A 12,143-nucleotide genomic window follows, 5' to 3' on the forward strand; every position below is an offset into this window, starting at 1 on the left:
TTTTCCAATGTGCATTACTTTGAATTTACCAACATTGAATTTCATCTGCCATTTTTGTTGCCCAGTCACCCAGTTTTGAGAGATCTTTTCATAGCTCTTCACAGTCTGCTTTGGACTTAACGATCTTCAGTAGTTTTGTACCATCTGTAAATTTTGCCACCTCACTGTTTACCCCTTTTTTCCAGATTATTTATGAATATGTTGAATAGGACTGGTCCCAGTACAGACTCCTGGGGCACACCACTATTTACATCTCTCCATTTATTCCTATCCTTTGTAGTCTATCTTTTAACCAGTTACCAATGAATAAGAGAACCTTCCCTCATATCCCATGACAGCTTATAAACTAGCCATCAACAAGTTTAGGCTTGAAATTAGATAAAGGTTTATAATCAGAGGAGTGAAGTTCTACAGCGGCCTTCCATGGGGAGTAATAGAGGCAAAAAAACCTAACTGGCTTCAAGACTGAGCTTGATAAGTTTTATGGGGTGAGTGGTATGATGAGACTGCCTACAATGGCATGTAGCAGATCTGTGACTGCTAGCAGCAAATATCTCCAATGGCTGCTGACGGGACACTAGATGGGGAGGGCTCTGAGTTAGGACAGAGAATTCTTTCCCAGGTGTCTGGCTGGTGGGGATTGCCCACATGCTCGGAGTTTAACTGATTGCCAATTCCTGACCCCAAATATGGCAGAGACCCTGGGGAGTTTTTCACTTTCCTCTGCAGCATGGGCCACAGGTCACTTGCAGGTTTAAACTGGTGCCAATAGTGGACTCATTGTAACTTCAAGTCTTTTTTTAAATCATTTTTTTGAGGACTCAGTAACTTAGCCAGAAGTTAGGAGTCTTATCACAGGAGTGAGTGGTTGAGGTTCTGTGGCTTGCAATGTGCAAGATGATCATGATGGTCCCTTCTGACCTTAAAGTCTATGAGTTTAAATGGCAAGGGGAAAGCAGACAATGGAAAGGAAAATACTAATTAGATGTGCACTCTCCAGAACTTTCTCCCCGAGAGCCTCCCATCTAAATGCTACTCAGGGAAACTTCCAAAATTCTGCTTGGAAAGTAGCATTTTGTGTCTTCATACCATGCTTGCTTACTGTTTATTCAAAGTCCTGTTTTTGGAAGATTTTCAGATCCTCTAAGCCTTTGGAAAAATTCATTCACATAAGACCTTGGCATGGCAGAAAGCTATGGAAGTGTGGAGAGCCATGTGGCATTTTGAGGCTAATGAAATGCACTCCCAATATATCAGAAGCATATGCCAGTTTAAAGTTTGGTCAATAGTTGACATACTGTTTTGTTGTATTAAAATTAACATACAAGTGTCAGCTTTGTATGCCTTGGAGCACAGTGTTGGCAGCGGAGGAGGGTCCTCAAGTCTGGAATCCTACCTAAGACAGCTCAAGTTTGACCTTCAGGACACATACAAGGCCAATACATTTACCTAGCCTTCCCTTTCTTAAAGAGTTGATGAGTAGATAAGTGGCATTTGTCCAAAGGGGAGTTATGGTTTCTTTAAAATGCCCAGAGATTAATAAGTGCATCTTATATTAAAATATTGTTGGAAGCTTAGGGATAAGGAATAATTGTCAATACAATACACTTCAGGCTCACCCTGGAAGTAACCCCCTAAAGTGGGTGCTCAGGTCCCATTCATTCTGTGCCCACATTCTGTCCAGTAGCAAATGTCTCCTTGCCCTCCCTCCAGTTCATTTCTGCTGTTAGTACAAATATTGCCAGGCATGGGATCACGCCCACCTCTCATCCTGCACCCTAACATGGTAAATGGAGATGAACAGGAATCCTCCTAGATTTGGTTCCTGGAATTGTGTGTTCCAGGACTGGTGCTCATCCTTTTGGAACTTCCTTTCTTTGGCTGCTCCCCTAGAGCACAGCCTAAGATTCAGTTTAGTGTCTTCTCCAGTTTTGGTTTGATTTGCTTCAATTCTTGGCAAATATGATGGATTAGACAGCACTGGCAGCTGTTTTCTCTGCTGCTAGCTGTGGGGAACAGGAACTGTACCATTCTGTCTCTCTTAACAATGTGTTTTTATTGCCAAGGCTTGGACACCCAGGCAGTTACTATATTTATTTTGTAATAAGATGCACACCTCAAACCGCTACCCTGACCATCACCTGTGGCTCCTCCCATAGGCGATCCTGCTGGCTTGGAGAGTGGGAGAGCCAGGACTGGACTGTAAAACTTCCGTCCTACGTTACCCTTGGTTCACAAGGAGGTGAAGGGAACCGAGCTTCAGACTAAGCCTGATCTAAAACTCAGATGTTGCAAATGTCTATTTTATTTGCTTTAAACGGTTGCGGCAGATTTTTTAGCAGGGGAAATATGCAGCACTCCAGGGTACCGGAGACAGGGACGCTCAGCAGTATCTATCACGGCCACTAGCTAGCGCTGCTCTTCTTTCTTTCTATTTGGAGCTGTTATTGTCCCGCCTCCGAGCAATGAAAAGCTCGCTTGTTGTGTGCAGAACTTCATGGGAATGTTGCAGATTTGGCAACCCAGCAGCGTAGTTTGGATTGCCTACAAATTTATACTCTTCGGGGGGAACAAATAACATCCACTTCCCTTGCCTTACAACTGCCAAGGCGCTCAACTACTGTAATACCTCTAGCCGTGTCTTGCTTGTTAGGTGGACTCTGCCAAGTACTATACTACTCAGCTATTTAAAAGGAAAGTTTAAAACATTAGTGCAGCTTGTAAAGCAGTGCATGAGGCGTTTCTGTTTACTCTCTTTCCACAGGACTCGTAAAGCTCAACCGAAACTGGAGTCTATTTGCTTCCAGTAGACTTATTTAAAGCAATTACCCCTCTATTAAAATGCAAACTGGTTTCTAACTTTATTGGGGAGGGGAAGAGGGGGATACACCAAGGCGTTACCAGAAATATGCTGGAAGGCACAGGCTTTGAGAGAAGAAAGCTCCCTGTTAATCTATTGTGAATCGTTTGCCTTGGGGCTCTCACAGAAACAAGCGCTGAAATCATCACCTGTTTCTAGCCCACGCCGGATACAGGACATCGATCCACGGTAATACTCACATATATGCTCCTTCTCCCGAGTGCGATCAGCCATGCTTTCCAAGATCTTGAACCTCCGGCCCCTGCACTCCAGCGCTTCACTCTCCGGCCATCCCCTAGGGCGGGCCCCCGTCATCCATCACGCGCATTCGCCTTCCCGGGAACCTGAGTGCGAAACGGTCCATCTGTTACAAGGAAACCATCCGGCCTCTGCGCAAAATCCAGCCGCTCCTCCTGTCTGTGCGGCGGCTCCCCGGGGCGCCTTCCTCTGCCGCCCGAGCCGCAGCCCTGCTGCCCGGGGAGCGGAGGCGGCTGTTTATCTCGGAGCTCTCGGGGAAGCGGGCAGCAGTCGCTCCAGTGACTTTCCTCCCTCCCCCAAGCCAGCCCTTTGGCCCGCTCTGCCCCGGTGCAGTGGGGAGGTGAAGGGGGGTGGGTTGCATAGGGCCCCTCTGCCGTAGCCTCCTCCGCCTCGGCATCAGGCAGCAGCATGCAAGCCCCCTCCGGTGGAGGCTCCTCCGCAGGCCGGGAGCAGCCGGATTGCGCCCCCTCTCCGCCCCAGTCCATGGGGAGCAGCTGTAAGCCTGGCCCCTACTCTGCCCAGCTCGAGCCGCTCCTTCGCGATCATCTCTTCAGGCGCACGCCGGACTGCTGCCAAATGACGTCTCTTTATTCAGCCTCCGGCGCCTGCGGTCACGTCAAAACACCGGCGTAAGGGTGGGGAGCAGAAGGGCCCCGATCCTGGTATATGGACTCGCCGCGAGACTCGCCTGCGAGGGGCTTCTGTCCCTCCTTGCACTAGGCAGTGGGCGTGGGACGTTTCTGCCTGGACAGCAATTACAGCTCTAGCTCAGGGGTCAGCAACCTTTCAGAAGTGGTGTGCCCATCTTCATTTATTCACTCTGATTTAAGGTTTCGCGTGACAATAATACATTTTTAACGTTTTTAGAAGGTATTTCTATGTCTATAATATATAATTAAACTATTGTTGTATGTAAAGTAAATAAGGTTTTTAAAATGTTTGAGAAGCTTCATTTAAAATTAAATTTAAAATGCAGATCTCCCTGGACCAGTGGCCGGGACCCAGTGAGTGTGAGTGCCACTGAAAATCAGCTCATGTGCCACCTTCAGCACACGTGCCATAGGTTGCCTACCCCTGCTCTAGCTGCTCTTCAGACATCAAAAGATGACTCCTTCCCCCCCCCATAAGCCCCCAACACTGATCTGTAGGGAAACCGAGGGGTCTTCACCATGCAGAGAGAACTCACCACTGGGAGGCAACTGCTGAAGGGTTTGGGGGCTGAGCAGCTCCAACTTTGGGCAGGCTGTTTATCTCCCTCGAGGAAACCCATCCTTGCTCTGAGTTCCTGCCTTGATCTTCCCTGGCTGCCTTCAGGTGATTTCCCGAAGGCTGGCCAAAGGGCTCACTGGGACTGGGAGATACAGGCCATGTCTACACAACAATATTATGTGGACTTAAACCGCGACCTAAGAGATTAAATCACCTGTGTGTGCACACCAGTTGTGCGTGTCCTCAGCAGGAGCGCTTATATCGATGATATTGCCCTTGCAGGGCACTGTGGGACACCTCCTGAAAGCCAGTAACAATGGATATAAGCCATGCAGTGTGTACCCTGACACTGCATCAGCCTGATAACATTGACCCTGACTACACCACTGGGGGAGGTGGTGTTCCCAGATCGGCATAGAGAGGCACTTATGTCAGAGGGAGACAAATTTAAGTGAAGACACTTCCACAACTAGGTCGACAGAAGGCAGTTTACGTTGACATAAGGCTATTATAGGAGATATTCAAGAGGTGTAAGTATTCTATATGGGATACATGGTGATCAGGAGCTTATCTGCAGGAGTGCTATGGCCCACAAGTGATGGCACATGAGTGAGTTACGCCTGGCATTCCAAGCAAGTATCAATTACAACTTTGTACCAGTCCACTGTAGCTTGTAACGCATAAATTAATTTATTATAAGGGCTGGATATAAGACAGTAAAACCTGTTACCTACCAGGTATAAATAAAGCTTAATGTTTAAAGCTGAAATGCAAGAAACCTACAGGCTTATACCTGAAAGATGCCTAGCTTAGCCACTATTAGGCCTTGGGACTTAGATTAAGTTAGCTGTAGTATAAAGATAAACTAGCACAAATAAATTATAAATCTGTTGATCTTATATTTGTTTGTATACTGTTGTTTTGAAAAATAACTGCTGAGTTTGGAAGAAAATGTCTTAGAGATCAGTAGACACCACAAGGTGTGTGTTGGTAACTGGGGTGAAATATTAGAGACTTGTAAGCTAATCACGTGTTACTATGGTGATAAAATGGTGATGTAAATGTTAATAGATTTTAAAAAAATCTATCCAAGTGGCCTATCAGATGAAGAGTCCCTGATAATATGAGGGTGACCCTCCCAAAGATGGACATGAGGGGGTCCAACCCTCATGCATATTAATAAGCTTTGGTGGGCATATGTGTAACTTATTATAAATAGGGCCTGGCAGATGGCTGGAGGTCACCGCTTCCTGGAGGTCATCCTTTCCTGACCCTCAACAGGAGACAGCCACCTGTACTCTTCTTCAGGAGTCCATATGGAGATGTGAGTATGAAAGAATTGGAAATACTGGTGTTTTGATGTGTGTTGTTTTGTTTTTTTCCCTCCTAACCATTGCAATTTATGTGACAGGTATAGGAAAACACCAATTAATGTGTGATAAGACTTTTAATAAAGATTGTTTCTTGCATACTCCAAGTCTCCAGCAATGATGCTAGAATACGTGGTGGTATTAGCCATAATGTTTTAAATACTGGCGTAGCCATGGAGATCACTTTTCTCTGATACTAGAATTTAAAAGGGATTATCAATATTATTCAATACCATAATCAACAAAAGCCGTGCTACCGTGTATGTATTGTTCTTGTGATGTATTACATAGCCATAGGATAAAACCACTTTGACCATCTCGCCTGCCCACTAATCCATCTACTCTGGGGCTACTGATAACATTCCAAATCTCTGAGCAATTTCAAACAACCATCATTTATTTGTACACAATGTTTCCTCCCTTCCTTCAAACGTGGATTTTGTTGCCCAAACTTAAGTATTCCCTCCTCGACCAGTGACTGCTTTAAAGCTATCCCACTGCCTACCATGCTGACCAGTATTGTCTCATTTGTTTCCTTGGACTCCTCCATCTATTTGTGTCCATCTGTTGTCTTTTATCTTATTCTTAAATTGTAAACTCCATGTGTAGGGACAGTTCTTGCACTGTGTTTATACAATGGTTACCACCAGTGATGGCCAAGGGCCCCATTGAGTTTCTAGGCACTATGGTGTTACAAATAAATAATAAAATGGGATGTCTCCTGACCATGCAAAAGGCTGGAAAGGGTGCTGTATTCTCATTAATGTTATGATAGCACCCAGAGCCCTAAGCCCCACTGTGCAGCACCTAGCACAAACTTATAGCAAAAAGTTGGTCCCTGCACCAAAGAGCTCACAATCTATGTAAAAGATGAGCTATCAGAGATGGTTACAATGAACAGATTCAGGGAGTGCAAGATAACAAACATTTATACCATCAAGGAATGTGCACCTGTCTCAGAACCACCCAACAGAGCTCACTCACTTCTAGACACAGAATGTCCTGAGTTATATAGTGCAGAAAAGCTGTTTTAAAAACCTTTTTTGTTACTCCTCTATAGCTCTGTATGGTTGGCCTCATGCTGACTAATGCTCCAGACATCACTTGGGGAAGCATACAAGAAATAGTCCCGATCCTATTTTTTTAAACTCTAAAACATCTGTAGAATAGTTCTTTCTGTAATGTGTCATATACAGAATATATGCAGGTGTGATGTGCTACAAAGGCTTTATCAATTCTTGTTTTGGGATGATCCATGTAATTTTAATATGTAGCTTCACTTGTGCATGATGTGCAAATCCAAAACTCATGCAAATACTACACAATGACATATTCCTTAAACATGAGTGAATATAGTGTGTGTGGGGGGGAGGGGTTAGTGCAATATTAAGATTTCCCAGCTAAAATAAAAATCACGAACTGCAGCATCCTTAACTCAGTGAAATAGCATATACACAGAAATGTATCTTCCTGTCTATCTTGCTGTGGTGGCAACTTTTTTTTAATATATTGCTCTTTGCTGTCAAATGTGTGCCACCAGTGGAATGGGGATGGAAAGGAAGCTATTGTTTACCTGCAGACAGTTTTCTGTATAGTTGTATTACAGCCATTAAAGCAGCTGTGCTGCTGCCTTGTATCTTATCATGAAATTTCATTGCTTTCATTTAAAAAAAAAATCTTTCTAAACTACCGGACAATGCAGGGAAAGATGATTAAAGGCCCTAAGATCCCAGGGGAGAAAGAGAGACATTATATTTTAATGTCCACTATTTTTTTTTCTCCTGATGCAAAAGCATTGATTGGTGGCAGAATTTTTAATGGCATCAACTTGCTGAAACAGTCTCCCTTGTACAAAAAGTCCCAGCAGCAACTTGACAGCAGCCTCTGTACCCGCTGGTTCTTTGCTCAGGGAAAAGGTGCATTATAATATCACAAGGGAACATAGCTTCAGTAGGCTTAAAAAATATAATCTTGGCAGGTCATACTGCGCATGCACAGAAGTGATGTCTCAATGGCATATAACTTTATTACCTGTCAGTGAGGAATCCTTAGATTTTGAATTCTCAACCTGAGGGTCATTGTCCCTACAAAATGGTGTCTGGGTGGGAGGGTAACCATCACCCTGCCCTTCCCATGTTGCTAAATGAGAAGGGAATCCAGATAGATGGGAAGGGGGCTCTTCGTATGGAAAAGGTGGTAAGTGGAGTCTCTGTATGGAAAAGGTTGAGAACCACTGCCTTAGATGCCAGGCTTGAAACTTGAAAGTTCAGCTCTTATAGTTATTTTTCTAGACTCTTATTTACAGAGGGAAAAGGAAGTAATCAGATTTTAAATGAGAAAATAGTATTCCCTGGTCCCATCCCCCAGACACTCATAGCTATAAAAACATCTAAGGATTCTTGCTCATACTATAGAAGAAAATCACCTTATGGGCAGAAATCAAACACTGAAAATATCAGCTCAAACGGTGAACCACAAAGTTATTGGTGTGAAAACAAGGGCTTCTGGTGGCAATTGTGTTGAAACCTTAACTATATTGGTCACAATATTGTGTGTGTGTGTGCTGTGAGAGAAAATATCAGGACTGTACTTGGTTACAGAGTTTCTGAAAGCTGTGCTTATTGAAACTGGTCAGCAAAAACCTCAGATATACACTGACCTCTCTGGAAGAAGAGAGTTTACACTGCGCCTCCTTTCCCCCCATCAACAGTGTGTGTGTGTGTGTGTGTGTGTGTGTGTGTGTGTGTGTGTGTAGGGGGAAGCGGGAACAGGAAAAGATGCTGTTGGACTGAAGGGGAAATTGGCATGTGAGAGGAGTATGAGTGTGATGGAGGGTAAGAGTGCATTGTGGGGGCAACGTGGCAAGAAATGTGCAAGTAAAGGATACTTCAGCCATCCTCAGCTTGTCCCTTCAAGTCACTTCTGCATTGTACGCCTTCTTATTCTGCTTCACCTTCCTTCCAACGCTACTTGTGCAAATGCAGGAATATCCTATGCTTGGTGTGTGCTTAGATTCACACTAAAATTGAATTGGGCTGAAAAATCCTATACTAGCAAAAAGCAGCCAGTGCTGCTGCTGATCTCTTGATAGGATAGAAAGCTGCATGAAGTAACCCTGTTAAAGATATTGCTGAGTGTGGCAATGTGGTAAAAGGTGTTTCTGAAGAAACAATTGAAGAAAGCTCTTACCATCTCCATGCAATTATTACTTTCACCTTACTTCACACATAGGTTGTTCATCCTAGAATTTTCAGTACAAGGAAAGCGCCTGGTAATGTTACATCAGACTTTTCCTTCTGTCTAACATAGGAAGAAACTAAAGGAAAATGACTCATTGTTTCACTGGTAAATAAACAATTTAATATGAGGGGCGAGGGGACTTTAATTATTCCTTGAATGATCTAACATCCTTTAGGAAGGATGGTCATGCAGTTGTCACTGGAAGTCCTGTTGAGAGAGGTGGCTTTGATTCCCAGCTCTGCCACAGATTCTTTGATTTGCTCAAGATCACAAAATCTCCCTGTACTTCATGTTTCCCTCCGTCCCATCTGGAAAATGGGAATATTTCCTTTTTCTGTTTTGTCTGTGTAGCCTGTTAACTCTTTGGGGCAGTGACTGACTATTATTGAGTGTGCAGTGCCTACCACAGTGGGACCCACATCTCAGTTAGAGTCTATAGTCAAACAATTTTTTTTTTTTTAACTAATTGCTCATGTTCTAGCAATAGCTAGGAAAGACAGTGGTGGAATCACACACAGGGCTTGTAGTGGAGGTGCTGCTTTTGTCTCTGAACTGCTTGCTTTAGTTTTTTTGTTTCTTACCTATAGCTGCTTGTGTGAGTCTTTGAGGAAGCGGCAAATCCTTGACCTCAACAATTGTATTTAAGATGCAAGCTCTCTATGACTGTCTGGGAAACAATCTATCAGGAATTAAAAAAATAAAAAATAGAACAAAAGGAAATGTGTGTTCAAGGAAGGCCAGGAAAACACTCTCAGGCTGTTTATTTCCTACCTGTGCAGCTACCCAGGTGACAGTGAGGGTGGACACTCTAGTGTAGATCAGCTGCTTGCTTTTTGATCGTCACATCACCTAAGAGTGCTTAGAGCTGGGAGATATTGTGGTTAAAATGTTTGCTGCCACCCATGCCCAGTTTATACTAGAACTCCCACTGGTGGGAGGAAATTGAGAGGTGCCTTATGTAGACAAGGCCAAAGACAGGCTTCTTCCCATACAGGAACTCCCTTCTCATGGCAGCAGGGAGACTGGACAGGAAATCTGGAATCAAAAGATGCATATAGAGCCAGGAGAGGGTCATGTCTTCTTATAGGCAGCCTGTCGGTTTCAGAAATTCCTAGGCCTAGAGAAACTGGGTTTGCTAAACACCATGTTGTCCCCTAGCATGCATGTAAGATAGCTTGTTTCCACACAGTGGTCACCCACCCTAGCAGTGGCTGTCATGTGTTCCAGGAGCACTGTTGGCTGTGAGGAAGGCTAGGTTCCATGGATTCTGTCCAGCATCATGCTGACCCTATGTGTCTGGGGATTGGTCCTGCTTTGAGCAGGGGGTTGGACTACATATGAGAGAGAGAGAGACAGACAGACAGACAACAAGTGATCTCTGATCACTGACTGGGGTCTGAAGACTTTAAGGATTTAGAATCACTACTTTTGGTTTTTACCTCCCTGTCTCTAAATGGAGGATAAAGCTACACAGCTCAACATACAGTGGGATAAAATGATCAAGAAAATACACACGTGGATAACGAGTTTATTCACAAGGTGTAAATCCTGGCCCTCATGCAGGTGTTTTTCCCCCCCACCCCCGCCTTACTGTAATGGGACTGAGACTCTAGGCCGGGTATTTTATTCATTGTCCTATACCCCACTACCATCCCCTCTACTGGGAGAGGAAACAAAGCAATCGTACTTTTGTTCCACGTGAGACTCAAAATAGCACATTGGTTTGTGGAAACCCCAAATAGCAATGAAAGAGTCTCTGAACCTGATGCCCTCTCACAGCTATCTGTCCAGCACCTGGTGCTTTCCCAGCAAGAGAGAGAGTTCCCGGAAAGAATATCAGGGAAACAGTAGATTCTGTAATGGATAATTTTCTGAATTATTTCTAGATTGCTGAGCATCAATAGATTTCAAATTTGTTTCTGCAGATCAAGAAAAGTTTATGTATTTGAGGGTTTCAGGCTTTTTCCAGGTTTAGACAGAAGTCTGGGAAACAGAGGGCATGAAAAGAGCCTGAGCAATATTTATTGGACAAAATGTTGTCTACTGGTGGGTACCCCTTCCCCTCTATTTTATATTGCACACTTGGGCTCATCAAATAGCATTTCCTTAGCCTAGAAATTGGCTTTATTAAAAAAAAAAACAACCCAACACCTTTTTGTGACACTGTTTCACCTCTAACTTTCTCTTCTGTCTGTGGAAGATAAGCTGTATCAAACACTACCAAGGGATAAACTTGGTGGAATTGGCAATTTTGGAGGGGTCTGATCTGAAATGCCTTTGGCTCCATAAGAAACAGAATTTCTACCCCATTAGCCCTCTCCCTCCTGAATCCCTAGCGCTCACTGGAGGGAGCGTGGGGGAGTTCCTTCCAGACTGACTCCCTTGGATTCATGCTCCTTCCCCTCATAAGTTTCCCATTGGGTAGAGCTGTAGAAACAACAGTATGGACACAAAAATACTGTCATAACAGACTGGTTATCAAGAGCGGCGTCCCTTCAATCAAGGGTCACTACCCTGAATACTCTCAGAGATCAGCACTTGAGTTTTACTAACAACCATCAGAATCAGTGGCTGCTGTGATTCCCCATCCCTCACATAGCTGCAAAGGTGAGACTCGGACACTAATGGCACTTCAAAAGGATCCTTTTGGCCTAAAGCCACTTCCTAGCAAAGGATCCCTTGCAGATTCCTGATCTCTGGGTCCCGTTCTGCTCAGTCAGGTCAGGTGACTTGTAGCTCAAGATCACGTTAGGGAAAGAGTGCAAGAAACTTCCTCTAACATGCACATTTTAAGTGTAAATACCATTGCCTAGACCTCACAGCCACAGGAAAGTGCATCTCTTCATTCAAGCTTCCCCCAAGAAAGCACCATCTTCCTGCCAAGGCAGCAGGGAAGTGATTTCCATCCCCTGGCTGGAGACTGCAGCCAGCCCAGCTTGTCCCTACCCTAAATAATCCTGCTGCTGCATGGCAGGGTCTTCTCATGGCCATGGAGTGCCTACCCATCTGTAAGGAGATGTGCTATGCCACGTGCAAATCACCTACCGGCCTTCGTGGATTAGTTGCTCAGCTGATCCTGACTTTAAGGATGGTCCCATAACTTGATCTAGACATGAGTGATAAACTGTTTTAAGTTTTCCCCCCTTTCAGCCCAAAATGTGACTCTCCCACTTCTTCCTTAAACATTCCCATTCACTAATGGCATG

The sequence above is a fragment of the Gopherus flavomarginatus genome, chromosome 15 (genome assembly GCF_025201925.1).
Source record: "Gopherus flavomarginatus isolate rGopFla2 chromosome 15, rGopFla2.mat.asm, whole genome shotgun sequence".
NCBI classification, from domain to species: Eukaryota; Metazoa; Chordata; order Testudines; family Testudinidae; genus Gopherus; species Gopherus flavomarginatus.